This window comes from Oncorhynchus keta, chromosome 24 (assembly GCF_023373465.1).
Source record: "Oncorhynchus keta strain PuntledgeMale-10-30-2019 chromosome 24, Oket_V2, whole genome shotgun sequence".
NCBI classification, from domain to species: Eukaryota; Metazoa; Chordata; class Actinopteri; order Salmoniformes; family Salmonidae; genus Oncorhynchus; species Oncorhynchus keta.
In genome coordinates, this window is record NC_068444.1 from 15,542,623 (window position 1) to 15,553,665 (window position 11,043).

At 41.2% G+C, this 11,043-nt stretch overlaps 2 long non-coding RNA genes across 2 annotated transcripts in view; one reads left to right on the forward strand and one right to left on the reverse strand.

The window, feature by feature from the left end:
* LOC127911390 (uncharacterized) overlaps positions 1 to 9,989 on the reverse strand; it is a 196,022-nt gene extending 186,033 nt beyond the window's left edge. The window contains exon 1 of the long non-coding RNA XR_008078173.1: positions 9,911 to 9,989. This is a non-coding gene — a long non-coding RNA (uncharacterized LOC127911390). The remainder of the gene's footprint in view (positions 1 to 9,910) is intronic.
* Positions 1,693 to 6,524, forward strand: LOC127911392 (uncharacterized). Its single transcript, XR_008078175.1, has 2 exons — positions 1,693 to 1,745; positions 4,287 to 6,524. It is a non-coding gene; the product is annotated as an uncharacterized LOC127911392 (long non-coding RNA).
* Positions 9,990 to 11,043: the final 1,054 nt, after the last annotated feature.

The following is an 11,043-nucleotide window of genomic DNA, read 5'->3' on the forward strand; positions in this document are numbered from 1 at the left end:
GACCAGTACAACCATGTCGGAGAAATGTACTCTAGCTTAGGCAGCAAGTGACCTTTCAGAGTTTGCCATCCATGATAGTCATTAAACATATCTCATAATGTAGTTTTAAGGCCTCACTGACTCAGTATCGTAATTGGTTTGTTCATGTCTAGCTAGATCTCTATACAATCAAATACTGAAGAAAAACCAAGATAGATCACCAGTCTTTTTTAAACAATGGGAATGGTTATTATATGGTTGGATGGACCAAATGAAGGCTTGGGCCCTTTCATATGCTGCTATTGGTCAATTAAATATCTGAATAAATGTATATTGATAAACATTCACCACTGCAAAGTGTATACCACTGATATAGATTCTCACATGTTATCTGGTGTCGCGGTATATCAGACTACGCTATTGAGCACAGTTAAGGCTGATCAAAGTCATGTCTCTGTCCCGCCTCTTCTCACCTTGCCTTATCATTGGTTACTGTGACCCCTGAGTGCCTGTTGGAGTGCCAACAGGGATAAGTCACACCACATCGTCTTCCAAGGACCCCTGAAGTGTTCATGCATTTTACTGATGGTACAGCTCTGGTGCCAAACTCCATCTCTCTCCATATAATGGCGTAGGGTCTTTCTATAAATAACGGGGCCATTGTGTGAAATTGGGATCAACATTTCAAATGGTTTTGAAACAACAACAAAAACTGTTATGCAGTTCCACATGTGTAGGCCTACTTAGAGGAATATGTGCAAATTGTCTCAGAACACCTACACAACAACATAGGACTATACATCCTTTAAGCAGGGTTCATACAGACATTGAAAAGTCAAATTCAGGACTTTAAAGGACTTATTCAAGCACTTAATGTTATACAATTGTATAATTTATATAATTGTAGATATAGGGCCTAATATAGAACCCCCCCAAAAAAAAAAAAAAAGTACACAAAATAAAAGTAGGCCATTATCACTTTCAGAATAATGCATTTCTTAGGTCTTTCCAATGCACTGATATTCAAATTATTATTGCATTCTAAAACATGTCCCATGTGGCTCAGTTGGTAGAGCATGGTGCTAGCAATGCCAATGTTCTGGGTTTGATTCCCAAGGGGGACCAGTACAGATGGGGAGAAAATGTATGAAGTTGCCCTGGATAAGAGTATCTGTTGAATGTCTAAAATGTAAATAAATTGGATACGTGCATGATGATATTTCTGTAGCCTATATGGCTGATGTAGGCACACATAATAAAGCCATGAATAGTGGTAGCATGAATCTCACCATCACTGTTTTTATTATGAGAAAGCAACCAAAAACCAGGTTCATTTTGTAATGGAAGAAAATGAAAGGATAACTATAAGGGAGCAGGAGAACTTAAAAATTGGCTGCAATAATTACAAGGTCTTTTCAAGGAGCCTACTTGAATTTCTGAGCTCCACATTCAAGTAGGCTACTTTAAACCCCTTGTATTTTTTTAAATGACAGGTGTAACATGGAAAACAAAATGTATTAGTCATGTTATATCATTACCAGATCATGGTGTGAATAAGCCCACAAGGCTATGTCATTTGTTGTCATTGTTGTCATATATCCAGAATAATTCATAGGAATAGTGTTGGGCACAGTAGATTCTGTGTCCAATCCGAGGCACAAAAACATAAGAAAATGTAAACTCATTACCCTGATGCGTTCTCTATTAATCTAAGGAGACCCTGCTGTAAATCAAGAAGACAACAACAGATGATCAACATCAATTTGGTAAGGATATTAGCAGCGGTGACTTAAGCATGTAAATCACGGTGGGGTAAACTCAACCAATTTTTTTAGATGCATGCCAGCAAAGCCAAGTCCCAACACTAAACCATAGACCTACATTAATTGCACTATAACAGTGACAAACGGTGCCCACAAACTGTTAGGGCCGACATAAAGCTGTCCCAACAACAGAGCTTTCCTTCAGCACCATGGAGTGATACCTTCCAATGCTACACCTGGCTATCAGCGGAGCCTCATATGGCAGCGAATCAGTTCATTCAAACTCATTTACTGCCTTTTTAAAAAACATAACTGATATGGCTGACGTGCTTTTAAAAATCCTTGTGGATTTGTGTAAGTTGATAAGAACCGGATTCACATTCGACATAAGTTTTGACTTTTGAACTACACATTATGACATTTACAGTGCATTCAGAAAGTATACAGACCCCTTGACTTTTTCCACATTTTGTTACATTACGGCCTTATTCTAAAATGGATTAATTATTTTTTCCCCCCTCATAAATCTAAAAACAATACACCTAATGACAAAGCAAAAACAGGTGTTGTCCTATTGGAAGGGGAACCTGCGCTCCATTCTGAGGTCCTGAGCACCCTGGAGCAGGATTTCATCAAGGATCTCTCTGTACTTTGCTCCGTTCATCTTTCCCTGTCGCTGAAAAACATCCCCACAGCATGAGGTTGCCACCACCATGCTACACCGTAGGGATGGCGCCAGGATTCCTCCAGACGTGATGGTTGGCATTTAGGCCAATGAGTTCAATCTTGTTTTCATCAGACCAGAGAATTGTGTTTCTCATGGCCTGAGAGTACTTTAGGTGCCTCTTGCTAAACTCCAAGTGGGCTGTCATATGTATTGTACTTAGGATTGGCTTCCGTCTGGCCACTCTACAATAAAGGCCTATGTGAGAATCCTGTTCATTGACTACAGCTCAGCGTTCAACACCATAGTGCCCACAAAGCTCATTACTATGCTAAGGACCCTGGGACTAAACACCTCCCTCTGCAACTGGATCCTGGACTTCCTGACCGGCCGCCCCCAGGTGGTAAGGGTAGGCAATAACACATCTGCCACGCTGATCCTCAACACTGGGGTCCTTCAGGAGTGCATGCTTAGTCCCCTCCTGTACTTCCTGTTCACCCACAACTGCGTGGCCCAGCACAACTGGACTAGGAAAAGGAAGGCTGAACCGGGCCCCATTAACATCGACGGGGCTGAAGTGGAGCAGGTCAAAACATTCAAGTTCCCTGGTATCCACTTCACCAAAGAACTATCCTGGTTCAAACACACCAAGGCAGTTGTGAAGAGGGCACGACAACACCTTTTCACCCTCAGGAGACTGAAAAGATTTGGCATGGGTCCCCAGATCCTCAAAAAGTTCTACAGCTGCACCATCGAGAGCATCCTGACCGGTTGCATCATTGCGTGGTATGGCAACTGCTCGGCATCTGACCGTAAGACTCCAGTCACCTATACTGTTCTCTCTGCTAACTCATGGCAAGTGGTACCGGAGCACCAAGTCTAGGACCAAAAGGCTCCTTAACAGCTTCTACCCACCAAGCCATAAGACTGCTGAACAATTAATCAAATGGCCACCCGGATGACTATTTACATTGACCCCCCTCCCCTTTGTTTTACACAACTGCAACTCGCCGTTTTTATCTATGCATAGTCACTTTACAAATGACCTTGACTAACCATGAACCCCCACACATTGACTGGTTACTGGTACCCTCTGTATATAGGCTTGTTATTGTTATGTCATTGTCTTGTGTTACTTTTAGATTTGTAGATTTTTTTTTCACTAGTTAATTTAGTAAATATTTTCTTAACTCTCTTTCTTGAACAGCATTGTTGGTTAAGGACTTGTAAGTAAGCATTTCACGGTAAGGTCTACTGTTGTATTGTTGTATTCGGCTCATGTAACAGATAAAATTTGATTTGGTGGTGTGCTGCAGAAATGGTTGTCCTTCTGGAAGGTTCTCCCATCTCCACAGAGGAACTCTGGAGCTCTGTCAACGGCAGGGTAGCATAGTGGTTAGAGCGTTGGACTAGTAACCGGAAGGTTGCAAGTTCAAATCCCCGAGCTGACAAGGTACAAATCTGTCGTTCTGCCCCTGAACAGGCAGTTAAACCCACTGTTCTGAGGCTGTCATTGAAAATAAGAATTTGTTCTTAACTGACTTGCCTAGTAAAATAAAGGTAAAATAAATAAGAAAGTTCTTGGTCACCTCTCTGATCAAGGCCCATCTCCCTCGATTGTTCAGTTTGGCCGGGTGGACAGCTCTAGTAAGAGCTTGCTGGTTCCAAACTTCTTCCATTTAACAACGATGGCCACAGTGTCTCCTGACCCCTCCTGTCTCAGCCTCCAGTATTTATGCTGCAGTAGTTAATGTGTCGGGGCGCTAGGGTCAGTCTGTTAGATCTGGAGTATTTCTCCGGTCTTATCCGGTGTCCTGTGTGAATTTAAGTATGCTCTCTCTAATTCTCTATTTCCCTCTCTCGGAGGACCTGATCCCTAGGACCATGCCTCAGGACTACCTGGCATGATGACTCCTTGCTGTCCCCAGTCCACCTGGCTGTGCTGCTGCTCCAGTTTCAACTGTTCTGCCTGTGGCTATGGAACCCTGACCTGTTCACCGGACGTGCTACATGTCCCAGACCTGCTGTTTTCAACTCCCTAGAGACAGCAGGAGCGGTAGAGATACTCTCAATGATCGGCTATGAAAAGTCAACTGACATTTACTCCTGAGGTTCTGACCTGTTGCACCCTCGAAAACTACTGTGATTATTATTATTTGACCATGCTGGTCATTTATGAACATTTGAACATATTGGCCATGTTCTTTTATAATCTCCACCAGCACAGCCAGAAGAGGACTGGCCACCCCTCATAGCCTAATTCCTCTCTAGATTTCTTCCCAGGTTTCCTAGCCACCGTGCTTCTACACCTGCATTTCTTGCTGTTTGAGGTTTTAGGCTGGGTTTCTTTACAGCACTTTGAGATATCAGCTGATCTAAGAAGGACTTTATAAATACATTGATTGATTGTGATATCGCATCCACTATCACAACAGCTGTTCGCCACTTGATTATCATTCAGAAAATGAATTCCTGGATCAGATGATAGTGTGAAAATATCACAGCATAATTAAACAGCTTAAAACCCAATGAGCATCCATCAAGAATGATGCATAATTATTAAAAGAACCACGTTAATTACAGTATCAATTGATGTTTTAAGTATCAAGGTACGGTGACTGTTTTGGTTAGAAGCATTAGATTTTGCAATGGCATGAATTTATGGGGATTTGTGCCTATGAAAACAATTTTCACCCCATAACAAAAGGAGACGCACAATGTTACGTAGTTACACTGCATTTCGGAGATCTTTGTACAAAAAACTGTCAGACAGCAAGATCCAGGATTCTTACAAGGTTCAAGTTCAGTCTAAATTACCTGATTAATGCTTAATATATGATATAACAACAATGTACACTGCCATAAATGCAATAACAGAAAAAGTCATGTTTTATCTCAAACAATTTTATACAAATCCATCAAGATACCAACCACGAGAAAGGGTTAAATATATATTTTTCTCCATACACACCCCATAATGACAAAGTGAAAATATGTTTCTAGAAACTTTAGCACATTTATTGAAAATTGAATACAGAAATATCTCATTTACATAACTATTCACACGCCTGCATCAATGCATGTTAGAATTAGATTTGGCAGCGATTACAGCTGTGAGTCTTTCTGGGTAAGTCTCTAAGAGCCCTGCACACCTGGATTGTACAATATTTGCACAATATTCTTTAAAACATTATTTAAGCTCTGTCAAGTTGGTAGCTAATCATTGCTAGACAGCCTTTTTCATGTCTTGCCATAGATTTTCAAGCAGATTTAAGTCAAAACTGTAACTCTGCCACTCAGGAACATTCAATGTCATCTTGGTAAGCAACTCCAGTGTATATTTGGCCTTGTGTTTTAGGTTATTGTTCTGCTGAAAGGTGAATTTGTCTGTTGGAAAGCAGACTGAGCCAGGTTTTCCTCTAGGATTGTGCCTGTCCTTAGCTCCATTACGCTTAATTTTTTGTCTTGAAAAACTCCCTAGTCCTTTCCGATAAAAAGCATACCGATAACCACCACCAAGATGTAGCCACCACCATGGTATTCAGTAAAGTGTTGTGTTGGATTTGCTCCAACATTACGCTTTGTATTCATTTCCTTGCCACATTGTTTTGCAGTTTTAGTGCCTTATTGCAAACAGGATGCATGTTTTGGAATATTTTTTTATTCTGTACAGGCTTCCTTCTTTTCACTCTGTCAGGTTAGTATTTTGGAGTAACTACAATGTTGTTGATCCATCCCCAATTTTCTCCTATCACAGCCATTAAACCCTGTAACTGTTTCAAAGTCACCATTGGCCTCATGGTGAAATCCCTGAGCGGTTTCCTTCCTCTCCGGCAGCTGAGTTAGGAAGGATGCTTGTATCTTTGTAGTCACTGAGTGTATTGATACACCATCCAAAGTGCAAGTTCATTAATAACATCACCATGCTCAAAGGGATATTCAATGTCTGCATTTTATTTTATTTTCCAATCTACCGATAGGTGCCCTTCTTTGTGAGGCGTTGGAAAACCTCCCTGGTCCTTGTGGTTGCAATCTGTGTTTGAATTTCAAACTTACAGAAAATTGCATGTGTGGAGTACAGAAATGCGGTAGTCATTAAAAAATCATGTTAAACACTATTATTGCACACAGAGTGAGTCCATGAAACTTATTATGTGACTTGTTAAGCACATTTTTACTCCTGAACCTTTATTTAGGCCATAACAAAAGGGTTCAATACAGTACTTATTTACTGAAGACATTTCAGATTTTTATTTTTGAATTCATTTGTAAAAATTTCCAGAAACATAATTCCACTTTATCATTATGGGGTATTGAGTGTAGGCCAGTGACACAAAATCTAAATGTAATCCATTTTAAATTCAGGCTGTAACACAAGAAAATCTGGAATACTTTATTAAATAAGTCACTGTAGGTTTTAGACCCCTTTCCTGCAGTCAAATTACCAAATTGCCATCTAGTGGCCTCATAGGTAGAATGGTAATATTTTTTCAGAATTAATAAACATTATTTAAGAAAATCAGGTGTTTCTATTTAGTACGGTTTTGTTATATTTCAGTCTTCTGTGATGTATATAAAGTGTAATACTGAGATGCAAACTCAAAATTGAATACATTTTAACTCTATATCTGACATGGTACAGGTGTCTTCTATTTTTAAGCCCAGAACCATGTGTGTGAGGTGTGTACTTCTGTTTCAAAGTAGAAGACAACCAAGAAACACTGTGTGACCCTGATTTAAATCACTGCAGTAAAAGGTTAAATCCTCTCATGAATTTGATTGAATATAGCTATGTTCCCCCCTTACATCTTGATGTAATGACATGACCAAGATTATTATCAATGACTTAACTGTAACAAGTTGTCCTGTCTAGGAAATCCTTACTGGTACCCTAGTTTATAGAAAGACCCAGTAACAATATTTTTGAGACACAGGTCAATGCTGCGATGAGACAGCAGTAAACACAGTGTGTGAGTGGCACATGGTATGGGTGTACCAAATGTTTTCAAACTGGAAACAGACCATATTATACTGAGGACCACAACAAACAAAGTACACACGTTTCCCTGTCATGTGCCATGTTAGAAGAGACCACTTAACAAACCAAGAGAAACCCTTCAACTGAAGTGTTAGCCAGTTTTGCAACTGGAAGATTGCATAATGAACAGGTGTATTTATGTACATTTCAGTTAATATTATGCCTTCATTTTCAGATCATTAACTAGATTTCAGATTTTTGCTTAAACCCATATATTTTTTTATTACAATAGGAGTACACTGCATGACTTTGAAACCATATGCTCTGTGACACTGTTCGTGAACTTGGCTGTCAACTGGACTACCACAACTTTTCTAGGAAGATGAGCACTTCACGCAATGTTGCCTGACATTACACATGGGACAATTCATCTGATTTCCACTGCCCTTGTGTTATGACTTTCCTTGTTGTCACATGTAATGAGGACACATAACAGAGAACTCACCTATTGCCTTGTTTTTTTCCTGGGAAGCATTCGGTGCTTGAGGCTGGCTGCCAGTGTGTTTCCCTTCCTGGACAGCAGTCAGTGTTTCCCTCCCTGGACAGCAGTCAGTGTTTCCCTCCCTGGACAGCAGTCAGTGTTTCCCTTCCTGGACAGCAGTCAGTGTTTCCCTTCCTGGACAGCAGTCAGTGTTTCCCTCCCTGGACAGCAGTCAGTGTTTCCCTCCCTGGACAGCAGTCAGTGTTTCCCTTCCTGGACAGCAGTCAGTGTTTCCCTCCCTGGACAGCAGTCAGTGGCAGATAATCTAAGCTCTGAAGCTCACAATAATTGACTATTTTGTCAAACAGCTAGATGCTTTGCTCCAGCATCCCCTGTTGTGTTCACAGCCTTGCAGAGAGCCATGTCTAAACAAGCCAGTCTGGGTGCAATGGGTACATCTTGCCCAGGACAGCCCTGTGGTATAGTCCTCACACAGCAGACCAATTTCCAACTATGTATTTACTCACCTTGTTAGGGTATCACTTAATGTCCCATAAACTCCAGGCTGACACCTGAGCCAATGGAGCGATGGCTCAGACACAGCCATCCTCCCATGTACTGTACAGTGCATTTGGAAAGTATTCAGAACCCTTTAGGTTTTCCACATGTTGCTACTTTACAGCCTTATTCTAAAATAGATACATAGTTTTTTACCCCCTCAATCCATCTACATACAATACCCCATAATGATTTTAACAGGTTTTCAGAATTTTATAGTTTTTTTTGCAAATGTATTTAAATTTCACATTTACGTAAGTATTCAGCGATTGCAGCCTGGAGTCTTCTTGGGTATGACGCTACAAGCTTGGTACACCTGAGTTTCTCCCATTCTTCTCCACAAACTCTGGTCAGGTTGGATGGGGAGCGTCACTGCACAGCTATTTTTTCATCAAGGATCTCTATACTTTGCTCCATTCATCTTTTCCTCAATTCTGACTAGTCTCCCAGTCCCTGCCTCTAATAAAACATCCCCACAGTATGATGCTGCCACCACCATGTTTCCCCGTAAGAATGGCACCTGGTTTCCTCCAGACGTGACGCTTGGCATTAAGCCAAAGAGTTCAATCTTGGTTTCATCAGAACAAGATAATCTTGTTTCTTATGGTCTGAGTGCTTTAGGTGCCCTTTGGCAAACTCCAGGCAGGCCTTTTACTGAGGAGTGGCTTCCGTCTGGCCACTCTACCATAAAGGCCTGATTGGTGTAGTGCTGCAGAGGTGGTTGATCTTCTGGAAAGTTCTCCCACCTCTACAGATTGAACCTTTATTTAACTAGGCAAGACAGTTAAGAACAAATTATTATTTACAATGACAGCCTAGGAACTGCCTTGTTCAGGGTCAGAATGACATATTTTTACCTTGTCAACTCGGGGATTCGATCTAGCAACCTTTCAGTTACTGGCCAAATGCTCTGACCACTTGGCTACCTGCCGCCCCAGTAACCATCAGGTTCTTGGTCACCTCCCTGACCAAGGCCCTTCTCCCCCGATTGCTCAGTTTGGCCATGCAACCAGCTTTATGAAAAGTCTTGGTGGTTCCAAACTTCTTCCATTTAAGAATGATGTTTTCTTGAGGACCTTCAATGCTGTAGAAATGATTTGGTACCCTTTCCCAGATCTGTGCCTCAACACAATCCTGTCTCGGAGCTCTATGGACAATTCCTTTGACCTGATGGCTTGGTGTATGCTCTGACATGCACTGTCAACTGTGGGACCTTGTATAAACAGGTGTGTGCCTTTCCAAAACCTGTCCAATCAATTGACTCCAATCAAGTTTGTAGAAACACCTCAAGGACGATCAATGGAACAGGATGCGCCTGAGCTCAATTTCTTGTCTCATAGCAAAGGGTCTGAATACTTTTATTTATTTATTTTATTTTACCTTTATTTAACCAGGCAAGTCAGTTAAGAACACATTCTTATTTTCAATGACGGCCTGGGAACAGTGGGTTAACTGCCTGTTAACTGCCTGTTCAGGGGCAGAACGACAGATTTGTACCTTGTCAGCTCGGGGGTTTGAACTCGCAACCTTCCGGTTACTAGTCCAACGCTCTAACCACTAGGCTACGCTGCCTTATGTAAATAAGGTATTTGTTTTTATTTTTAATACATTTGCTAAATTTGTCATTATGGGGCATTGTGTGTAGATTGACGATATAAAAAAAAAAGTTTTAACTAAACAAAATGTGGAAAAAGGAAGGGGTCTGAATACTTTCCGAATGAGCTGTGTATGTCACCTTCACATGCTATCGGAGTTGTCAGAACAGTTTCGACAGGGAAGATTCACTTGAACAACCCTCCTAATCAGTATGTAAACTCTAAGAAAACGTTGTTGCAGAGTTAGGACGTTTCACCACTGACATTTGACCTCAACCAACCAAAAGATGACGACAAATATTTTTGACAACTACAACCTTATCAATTTGGATAATGTAGCTCAGGGAAGGGCAACGTTGCTGGGGGTGAAGGGCCATGAAAAAATCTGAACTCATCATGAGGGGCTGCATTGGCTCGCAGGTCTGCGTACCTCCAAGTCAAATCAAACTGTCTTTGTCAGATGCTCCCAGTACAACAACTAACTAACATGAAATGCTTACTTTCGAGCCCTTTCCCAACAATACAGAGTTAAAAAGTAAGACAAATGTGCTAAATAAAGAACGAAATAGTAACACAATAAAATATCTATAACGGGGCTATATACAAGGAGTACCAACACAGAGTTAATGTGCAGGAGTAGTTGAGGTAATTGAGGTAATATGTACATGTTGGGTTAAAAGTGACTAGGCAATCAGGATAGATAATAAACAGAGTAGCAGCAGCGTATGGAAAGAGTGTGAAAGAGTATGTGTGTGTGTGGCGTCAATATGCATCTGTGTGTGTGTTTTGTGTGTGTGAGAGTATGTAGTGTGTGTGTATGTGTGTCTGTGTGTTGGAGTGTCAGTGTAGTATGTGTGAGTGTATGGATAGAGTCCAGTGAGTGTGCATAGAGCCAGTGCAAGGGTCAATGTTAATAGTCAGGGTAGTCACTTGATTAACTGTTCCGCAGTCTTATAGCTTGGGGGTAGAAGCTCTTCAGGAGCATTTTGATCCCAGACGTGGCACTCCGGTACCACTTGCCTTGC